This window comes from Myotis brandtii, unplaced genomic scaffold (genome assembly GCF_000412655.1).
Source record: "Myotis brandtii unplaced genomic scaffold, ASM41265v1 scaffold182, whole genome shotgun sequence".
In the NCBI taxonomy this organism is placed as follows: Eukaryota; Metazoa; Chordata; class Mammalia; order Chiroptera; family Vespertilionidae; genus Myotis; species Myotis brandtii.
The window spans coordinates 721469-732007 of record NW_005356751.1 but is presented as its reverse complement, the minus strand read 5'-3'; positions in this window follow the sequence as shown (position 1 = coordinate 732007).

The following is a 10539-nucleotide window of genomic DNA, read 5'->3' as shown; positions in this document are numbered from 1 at the left end:
TGGGGTGGGAACCGGATGGAGGGGAGCTATGGGGGGAAAAAGAGGAACAACTGTATTAATCTGAACAATAAAGATTTAATTAAAAAAAAGAAGTCAAACATGAAAAGGGGCAAATTTTTTGTAGGAAATTTTAAAACAGGCAAAATCCCATCAATGGTTGTAAGGGTAAGGGTCTGGAGGTGGGTTTTACTAGGAAAGGGCACAAGGGAACTTCCTGGGATGACAAAAATGTTCTGTATCTTGATAGGAGTGACAGTTCCATGGGTATGTTCTCTTGTCAACGTTGATTGAACTGTGCACTTAAGGTCTGTGTCTATGAGATGGAGGAAACAGTACCAATTTCAACGAACTACAAATTATTGACTATCCAGAATGCTCAGTTCTGCATGCTTTGTATATGTTATTCTGTTTAAACCTCATAGAACCCCCTGGAAGGAGCTGTATGATCATGTTTCAGATGAGAAAACTGAGGAGCAAAGTGATGGAATGGCTTCCTTCTAAGTGAATAAAAAATCTGATGAACAGAATAAACTGGTGAATATAATAGAATCAGGGGCATAGAAAGGGAGTGGACTGACAATTCTCAGGGAAAAAGGGGTGTGGGGTGTGCGGGAAGAGACTGGACAAAAATCGTACACCTATGGATGAGGACAGTGGTGGGATGGGGTAAGGGCAGAGGGTGGGGTGGGAACCGGATGGAGGGGAGCTATGGGGGGAAAAAAGAGGAACAACTGTATTAATCTGAACAATAAAGATTTAATTTTAAAAAAAGAAGTCAAACATGAAAAGGGGCAAATTTTTTGTAGGAAATTTTAAAACAGGCAAAATCCCATCAATGGTTGTACGGGTAAGGGTCTGGAGGTGGGTTTTACTAGGAAAGGGTACACGGGAACTTTCTGGGATGACAAAAATGTTCTGTATCTTGATAGGAGTGACAGTTCCATGGGTATGTTCTCTTGTCAACGTTGATTGAACTGTGCACTTAAGGTCTGTGTCTCAATAATCTATAATAATAAAAGCATAATATGCTAATTAAAAAAATAATCATTTTATTATGCTCATAGATTCTGTGGGTTAGGAATTCTGACAGAGCAGGGAGGAGACAATTGTCTCTGCTCTGATTCTGGGTCCTTAGCTGGGGTATTCGATGGCTGAAGGTTGGAATCAGATGGAGACCCTGTCATTCATAGGTCTGGAAGTTGATGGTGCTGTTGGTGAAGCTCAGCTACACATGGTCTCTCAGTGTCGTCTCCACACAGGCCTTTTTGGACTTCCTCACAGCATGGTAACTGGATCCCAAGAAAGAGTGTCCCACCCAGGCAAGGTGGAGGTGCCTGACACTTTCATGATCTGACTCTAGGTTTCTCTGTAAGAAGAGAATGGGGAATGAGATTCTTGTAGGCACCTTTGGAAAATACAATCTGCCACAGTGGTAGATTTGACTTTCAAAAATAGTTAATGCCTGGCTGGCATGGCTCAGTGGTTCAGCACCAACCTATGAACCAGGTCACGGTTTGATTCCAGGTCAGGGAACATGCCTGGGTTTCGGAGCTTGATCTTCAATAAGTGGTGTGCCGGAGGCAGCCGATCAGCGATTCTCTCTCATCATTGGTGTTTCTATCTCTCTCCCTCTCCCTTCCTCTCTGAAATTAATAAAAAACTTATTTAAAATAGCAAAAAATTTTAGGAGTTAAATTTGATAAAAAATGTTGAGTAAAGCTGTTTTGGGATTCAAAAAAAGGCTCATTTTGACCTAAGCTGGATGGTTTCATGCCCTTTATCTGGCAGCCTATGAAAAGGTAGACCTGGAAGATGATTTCATTGGTGACTTCTGTGGGCTCCTGGAGAGTTCTGTTCTTCTGATGACCCAACAAGATAGATATTCTAAGTCAGGGGTCCTGAAACTTTTTAAACAGGGGGCCAGTTCACTGTCCCTCAGACGGTTGGAGGGCCAGACTATAGTTTTTAAAAAAACTATGAACAAATTCCTATGCACACTGCACATATCTTATTTTGAAGTAAAAAAACAAAACGGGAACAAATACAATATTTGTATTTGCATGTGGCCCGTGAGCCATAGTTTGAGGACCCCTGGTCCAGATGATCTTCCAGACCACCATGCTATGACACCCACTGGCGCCAGGCCAGCCAAGGCGGGTACAATGCAATTGGTCGGGGGCTTGGCCATCACCCCATGATCTCCCTGCAGTGGGAGGCCCAGGCCATCGGCTGGGGGGGGGATCGATCAATCAGGGGGCTCCATGATCACTCCAAAGAGGGAGGCCCAGGCCATCAGTGGGGCGATTGATCAATCGGGGGGCTCCACTATCACTCCAAAGAGGGAGGCCCAGGCCACCGACTGGTGGGCTGCAGCGGGTGGGCGGCGCCTCCCTCTGCAGGGTGATCCATCACGGTGCCCTGGCTGGGTGAGCAGAGCCTACTTCTTTGGGATGATTGGTCATGGGGCTCCAAGATTTGAGAGGGCACAGGCGGGGCTGAGGGGAACCCCCCCCCCCCAGTGCATGAATTTCGTGCACAAGGCCTCTAGTTAAATTATAAAAACATTTCCTTCTGTGGATTACACCCAATCCAGAATTCATTTTCAAAAGACCACTTTTGGCACTTTTATTTATTTATTATTATTATCATTTTAATCCTCACAGGAGGATATTTTTTCCACTGATTTTTAGAGAGAGTGGAAGGGAGGAAGAGAGGTGGGGGAGAGAGAAACATTGACATGAGAGAGACACATCAATTGGTTGCCTCCCACACTCGCCCCAACCAGGGTTGGGACCTATAACTGAGATATGTGCCCTTGACCGGGAATCTTTAACCACTAAGCAAAACCAGCCAGGGCTACTTCTGGCACTTTTAAAACAAACAACATTGAAAATATCTTGGAGAAAAAAATAAAACAACCAACATCATTCCATTAGTTACCATGTCAGATTTGATTGGGTATTGTATTAAGTATATCTTCTCCTAGGGAAGAGTATGAAGAACTGCCATGTAGATAGGTGTATAAACCAGCCAGAGCTACTTCTGGCACTTTTAAAACAAACAACATTGAAAATATCTTGGAGAAAAAAATAAAACAACCAACATCATTCCATTAGTTACCATGGCAGATTTGATTGGGTATTGTATTAAGTATATCATCTCCTAGGGGAGATTATGAAGAACTGCCATGTAGATAGGTGTATTTTTTTAAAATTTAATATATTTTTATTGATTTCAGAGAGGAAGGAAGAGAGAGAGGTAGGAACATCATTGATGGTAGAGAATCATTGATTGACTGCCTCCTGCATGCCCCCTCCTGGGGATGGAGCCCACAACCGGGGCATGTGCCCTGACCGGGAATCGAACTGTGACCTCCTGGTTCATAGGTCGACCCTCAACCACTGAGCTACCCGGTCTGGCCCAGACACTTTTTAAAAATATATATATTTTATTGATTTTTTATAGAGAGGAAGGGAGAGGGATAGAGATTCAGAAACACCAATGAGAGAGAAACATTGATCAGCTGCCTCCTGCACACCCCCTACTGGGGGTGTGCCCACAACCAAGGTACATGCCCTTGACCGGAATCAAACCTGGGACCCTTTAGACCACAGGCTGATGCTCTATCCGCTGAGCTAAACCGGTTGTTAGGGTGACACTTTTTAATTGTGTTTTCCAAACTATGTTCTGAGCACTAGTTCTTGAAGATAATAAATCTTCCTCCTGGAAGATATAAGTATTAAAGATCTCCACACACAAGAAATACCTGTTTGACATTGTTTAACCCAGTGACCAAAAACTCCCTTTTCAAGGAGATTCTATTAATATACCTTGGAACTGCTTTTCTGTGGAAAATACTGCCCTGTGGTCTTGTCCCTAAAAATGTCTGGAAATAGCAACAAAATATGTACTGTTGGTTTGCCATTTTGTCCCCAAAGTTTATTTTTAACTTCTGAATAAACTGGTGCCAGTTGATCTGATTAACTAACGGGGGGGCAGGGCAGGGGGGGAGTGATGGAGGACACCTGGGGCCATTTGATAAAGACTCATTAATGTAACACAGCCAATGTTGCCTGGGTTTCAGGGCCACTTTCACAGATGTGAAAAGCAATCTGGGGTATAGACTGTAAAAGAACCACAGAGCTGGAAGAAACCTTAGCGATGATCTACTTCGACTCCTTTATCTTGAAGATGGAAACTGAGGCCTACCTCTGTTGGACACCTTCTCCAAGAAACCTTAGTCAGCGGCAAATCAGAATTGGAAGCCAAATATACTAGTACTTTCCTAGCACAAACAGAGCATCTGTGTGTCTTAGAGTAAGTTTGGATTCTACACTCCTTAGAAGCAAGAAGTTGAAGTCAGGCCTTAGGAGACTCTGCCATTTATTAGCTGTGTAATTTCAGGCAACTTACTAACTCATTCAAACTCTCCACGCCTGTTTTCTTGTCTATGCACGGGAATCAGCTTGCTCCTTAGCTGCCTTGCAGGGGTAATTAAAAGGGTCAAATGAGGTGAGGTACTGTACGGAGGCTTCTGCAAACGTAGGCGTTGATTGGTTTGCTTGCTCTCTGCTACTATGTAGCTCTCAGTTCATGGAAATGTGACTCTGGACACCTTAACAGTTTGATTGGATGGAGATGTTGATGGACTCACCAATGCAGTTAGTCATTTAAACAAGCTGCTTGCTTTTTATTTTTAACTCGTTGTAAATGACACAAAATGAATAATTGAAGGCAAAACCTCAAACACATTTCCAAAGATCCTTAGAGATAAAACCTAAGATACCACTGATGTCTCCTCGTTGTGCTTACGAGCTGGAGGAGCTCCTGTTCACCTTGAGAAATTCTGGGCGTAGGGAGGCCGGGTAGGCAGGCCTTCTGCTAACACGAGCAGGGCTCAGGCAAGAGTACAAACAGAAGCCCACACACCAGACGTCTAAATATTTTAAAGTTGTAAATAAAGCCGACCAATTGCTAAATAAAATATGTTTTATCCTCCTCCCTTCAAAACAACCTGGAGAGCCAGGTTTAAATTTAAAATTTTCAGAAATTCATATAAAAATGTGGCTTCACAGAGTGAGTTGAGCCTGGCTGCCATCCCCTGCCCCGGGGCCCACCCCCTTCCTTTCCCCTACCACCATCTAGCCCTGTGCAGGCCTCCCCATCCAGACTACACATCCATACCCTCTGCAAACAGCCTCCCTAGGCCACCCTTTAATTTTTTAATTTTTAAAATTGATTTCAGAGAGGCAGGAAGAGGGAGGGAGAGATAGAAATATCAATGATGAGAGAATCATCGCTTGGCTGCAAACCCGGCATGGGCCTTGGCCGGGAATCGAACCCTGACCTCCTGGTTCATAGGTCGACACTCAACCACTGAGCCATGCCTGCTGGGCTAGGCTACCCTAGATGCAGGGACTTAACAGTCACTGCTGGGAGGATGGACCCCAGGAAGAAGCCTGCACAGTCTCTGGAAGCAGGCTCAGCACTATTTGGACAAGAAATTCCAGAGTCTGAATAGTAGTGTTCCGGTAGCGGTGTAAAAGTCAGGGCTCGGACTCCCAGTGGCATGTCCCTCCGCTCTGCAGTATCCTTTTGTGGGGAAGGGCTCAGCCAGAGGAGGGCCAGGGAGGGCCCGTCACCTGGGTGAAGAACAGGACTGCAGTTAGAAGGCTCTTGCAAAAGCCCCAGTGAAGGGTGGTGACAAGGCTGTGACCAAAGGAATGAAAAGGTGATAGCAGTTGGGAAGGCCACACAGGGAAGATTGTGTGTGACCAACACGCGGGGAACAAAAAAGAAAGGAAACAACAGAAGATGCCAAATTTTCAATCCTCGGTTATTGGTAGGGTCGGGGTAAGCCTCTGACATAGGAAATTTCAGATTTCTGTAGCAAGTATGGTTTTTCATGACTGAGCAACACCGTTTCTCAAATATTTTCAAACAGAATTGTCCCCCATTCATATATGTTCAGGATAATGCAGCTATTTAAGCATTTGCTCCAAGCATCAGATATAAGAACACTTCTGCTTACCGGTAGAAATGTGTATTAACAGCGATATCTGATAGGAAAATGTGTGATTTCTATTTAAATATTCTGTTACCTCAAGCCGTTCAAATAAAACTTCATTCTGTAGCCTTTATGGCTAAGAATTTAATTGGCTGCAACATTGGGGCTATTGAAATTGCTTTGCCACTCATTTTGAAAGCCCACTTCTAGAGTGGAATGGGGTGAGATTTTCTAAGCCTCAGTCCTTAAATGTCTGATACATGATTTTTCCTGTTATAGGCCAATCCAGCTCAATCATAGGTGAAAATTATATAGGTGGAATATAATTATTCCAATCAATATGGCCATGACAGCCAGTCAGCCAACATTCCAGACATAAAAACAATGTTTAGTTTCTTATTTCATTGTTTTTTATGGGACATTGCAATAATGGTTTGTGTCAGTTAACTCTGACAATGTAGTACTGTAATCGAATTCTAGAGTTATTGTTTAAACCCTCTTGAGAAACAAAAATGTATCTTTATTTAAAAGTAACACATCAAATGGTTGCTTGAAAGATAAAAATATTTAGTCTTATGAAAGGTCCCACTGAGAAATAATAGATTACAGTGTTCCCACAATGTTTTTTTAAATAAATAGTAACAATTTTAAAAATGTTCTATTCTTTATCTTAATACCGATAACTGTGCAGGAAAACCATACATTTAAGGGTACCTTGTTTTCCTTAGAGAATTCCAAATACCCTGGTAATCCACAGTGTGCCCCAAACCAGAGCCCGAGGGACACTGAAAAGGTGTAAAAAATAAAAAGATGTAATTTGTGAGTGGCTGGGTCCTCGTCTTCAACTTTAGCTGTTCACTAACCCATAGAATATATCTGACAAACTCCAGGTCTCAAATGAGGCTGGGGTAGGTGAAGGCTAGGGGTGGAGGTGAGGGTAGGGGCAAGATCTCTAAGAAAATATATCAGAATTGATTCTTGTTCTTCAGAGGACACTGAGAAGCAAGGGAGTAGAATTCTTTTTTAAAAAAATATATTTTTACTGATTTCAGAGAGGCAGGGAAAGGGAGAGAGAGATAGAAACATCAATTATGAGAGGCAGTCATTGATTAGCTGCCTCCTGCATGCCCCACACTGAAAATTGAGCCCGCAACCTGGTCATATGCCCTGACCAGGAATAGAACTGTGACCTTCTGGTTCATAGGTTGACACTCAACCACTGAGCCATGCCTGCTGGGCAGGAGTAGAATTCTTTGCTAAGCAATTTTTCTCAAGCTATTGTTGACATCTTAGGGATGCTGGTCAACCACATGCTCCTCCCTTCTGGCTCTGAATTAGTTGAAAAATGGGCATACAAGACTCATGGGAATTAAACCACCTCTTTATTAATGGTAAGGCTGGATTAGAGGACACGGCTTGCCCCTGCGGCCAAGGTGGGATCTTCAGTTCTACCTGTGGATGGAGAGAGCTGCTCTGCAGAGCACACTTGACCTGCCTCTGCAGCAAAAACCCTCAGTCCCTGTGGGATTCTGAGAGGAGTCCCACTCCTGATGGCAGGCACCGAGTCCCCTCCCAGCTCTGCTTGCTGCACCGGCATGTACCGGCAGGTCTTAGCCAGAGAGAGCTAGCAGGCAGTGCGACCTTTACCCCCATCTGCCTGGTCATATCAGTCACCCCTCCCTAAAGGGCAGAGCTGGGAGCAGCTTTCTTGCTACTCTAAGAGGACAAAATGTGGGCAGAAGTAACTATTTTAGGGGCCAATGATGGAACATAAGGGGCAAAGTGTTCCTTAGTTGTCTTATCCTGGCAGGGGAACATTCCAGAATGGTGGGTCCTGGAAGTGATATTTTTTTAATGAGCCCATGTTTTCATCAGAGCAGAGCTGGGTAACATTCACGCCCTCTTGTTCTTGGTGGGCGAGCAGGGGAAGGCAGGTGTAATTTGCAGTTTGAGCATTTGCAACTGAAACTCCGAGATCAGTCCTGGGAAGGAACCGAGGATTCCCTCCTGAGATCCCCCCCCCCCCCCCCACACACACACACAGGACTTGTCTAGAGGGAAGAGAGTAATTTATATTTATTTCGATTTGAAGCTGCCCCGAGGAATGAAAGGTGCCTCCCTTCTGAGTCTGTCAGGGGGAGAAAAGTCCAGAGTGCGGTGAGAAGCTTGAAGGGGAAACCTAGATATGTGCACAAGGCAACGTTGAGTTCTGAAAAAGTTTGAAAACTAGTTTATCTCTGGTGTCCTCACTCACCCTGCTCTTCACTTGACCAAAGCCTCCCGCCTGTGTCTCTCATCCCACAGGTGACCTTTCCTCCACCTCAACTTGTCAAAACAAGCATGTCTTCATTCCTTCAAGTGCCATTTATAGGTAGATGGCAGCAGAAAGATAAATTAATTAAAATAGCCCTAACCGGTTTGGCTCAGTGGATAGAGCGTCGGCCTGCGGACTGAAAGGTCCCAGGTTCGATTCCGGTCAAGGGCATGTACCTTGGTTGCGGGCACATTCCCAGTGGGAGATGTGCAGGAGGCAGCTGATCAATGTTTCTCTCTTATCGATGTTTCTAACTCTCTGTCCCTCTCCCTTCCTCTCTGTAAAAAATCAATAAAATATATCTTTAAAAAAATTAATTAAAATAATTAACAACAAAGTGTGAACCTTAGCCCTCTTTAGCCACCTGGGATGCACTTGTATTTTAAGAGAAAACACGGGTTTACAGGTATAAATATCTCTGTGGTTTAAATTTCAGGCAGAATTCTGAAGCTGATTGCCTGGGAATCGGGGATGGCATTGTTCCCAGCGCGGAGCGGACAATACAGCCTTCTGTGAAAACGTGTTGTGAGTGGGCCAGGCACAGCTTCAGCGGAGGTCAAGAAAGATGAAGACAAAGAAGGGACCAGTGATTGGCACAGAATGAGGTCATTGGTAACTTAAAGGAACGGGGAGCAACAGTAGCGTGATGATGGGAGATAACGCGAGGGGGTGTGGGTTCAGTTCAGCCAGCGGTGTCAGGGCACTTTGTTGTCTCCAGCCCAAAAGTCACAGGAGCCAGGCCAGGGTGGCTCAGTGGTTGAGTGTCGACCTATGAACTAGGAGGTCATGATTTGATTCCCTGGCCTGGGTTTCCGGCTCAATCTCCAGTGTAAGGCTTGCAGGAGGCAGCTGACCAATGATTCTCTCTCATCATTGATGATCTCTCCCTCTCCCTTCCTCTCTGAAATCAATAAAAATATGTTTTAAAAAAAGTCACAGGAAAAGAATATTTTCACTGGGAATAACGGGGCCGTGCTTGGGAAGTGTAGCAGAATGAGACATCTTACAGTTGACCCTGGATCGATGAGGAGTGAAGGGGTGTAGGGGTAGGGGATGGTCAGCGGCACCAACCCCCACCCCCACACCAACCTCTGCGCGATCCGAAATCCGTGAATAACTTTTGTCTCTACAGTTGGCTCTTTTCTATCCTCAGATTCAACCAACCACGGATCCAGAACAGTATTTTTCATTTGTGGTTGGGAATCCACAACTGGGAATGTGAAAATACTGCTTTCGATCTGTGGTTGGTTGAATCCACAGATGCAAAACCTACAGATACGACGGGCAGAATGCATTTATTGGAAAAAAGGAATCCTGTAAGTGGGCCGGCGCATTCAAACCCGTGTTGTTCATGGCTCAACTGTGATTCTCTGGACATCTGAACTGCTCAGTTGGCTTTTTCTAAGCAAACCCTAGTCTTTTGTTTGTTTGTTTGTTTTTTGGGTTGGTTGAATCCACAGATGCAAAACCTACAGATACGACGGGCAGAATGCATTTATTGGAAAAAAGGAATCCTGTAAGTGGGCCGGCGCATTCAAACCCGTGTTGTTCATGGCTCAACTGTGATTCTCTGGACATCTGAACTGCTCAGTTGGCTTTTTCTAAGCAAACCCTAGTCTTTTGTTTGTTTGTTTGTTTGTTTTTTGTAAATATATTTTTGATTTCAGAGAGGAAGGGAGAGGGAGAAAGAGAAACATCAGTGATGAGAGAATTATCCACTGGCTGCCTCCTGCTTAGGGATGGAGCCTGCAGCCCTGGCTGCCCGACCATGACTCCAACCGCGACCTCCTGGTTATAGGTCCACACTCAACCACTGCGCCACACCGCCGGGCACAGCCCTAATCTTGAACAAGTGAAGCACCAACGGCCTTCGAAGAACCGACGAGATGGCAGATGTGGAGCAGAAGAAGCGACTTCCCGCAAGCTCACGGGTCACGCGTGGATCTCCACCAGCGGTTCCGCGTCCTGGGAGCAGCTGGTGCGCCAGGCAGTGGCGCTGAACCTGGGCCTGCGGGGGAAGCAGCACTTGATGCTGATGGGCCTCGCACGGCCAAGGAGGAGCCGCCCATGGAGCAGCCCTCGTGGTGAAGACGCACCTGCGGGACAGGGACATGGTCATCCTGCGGGAGATGGTGGGCGGCACGGTGGGCGTGATCAGTGGCAAGACCTCAACCAGGTGGAATCAAGCCTGAGACGATTGGCCACTACCTGGGCGAGT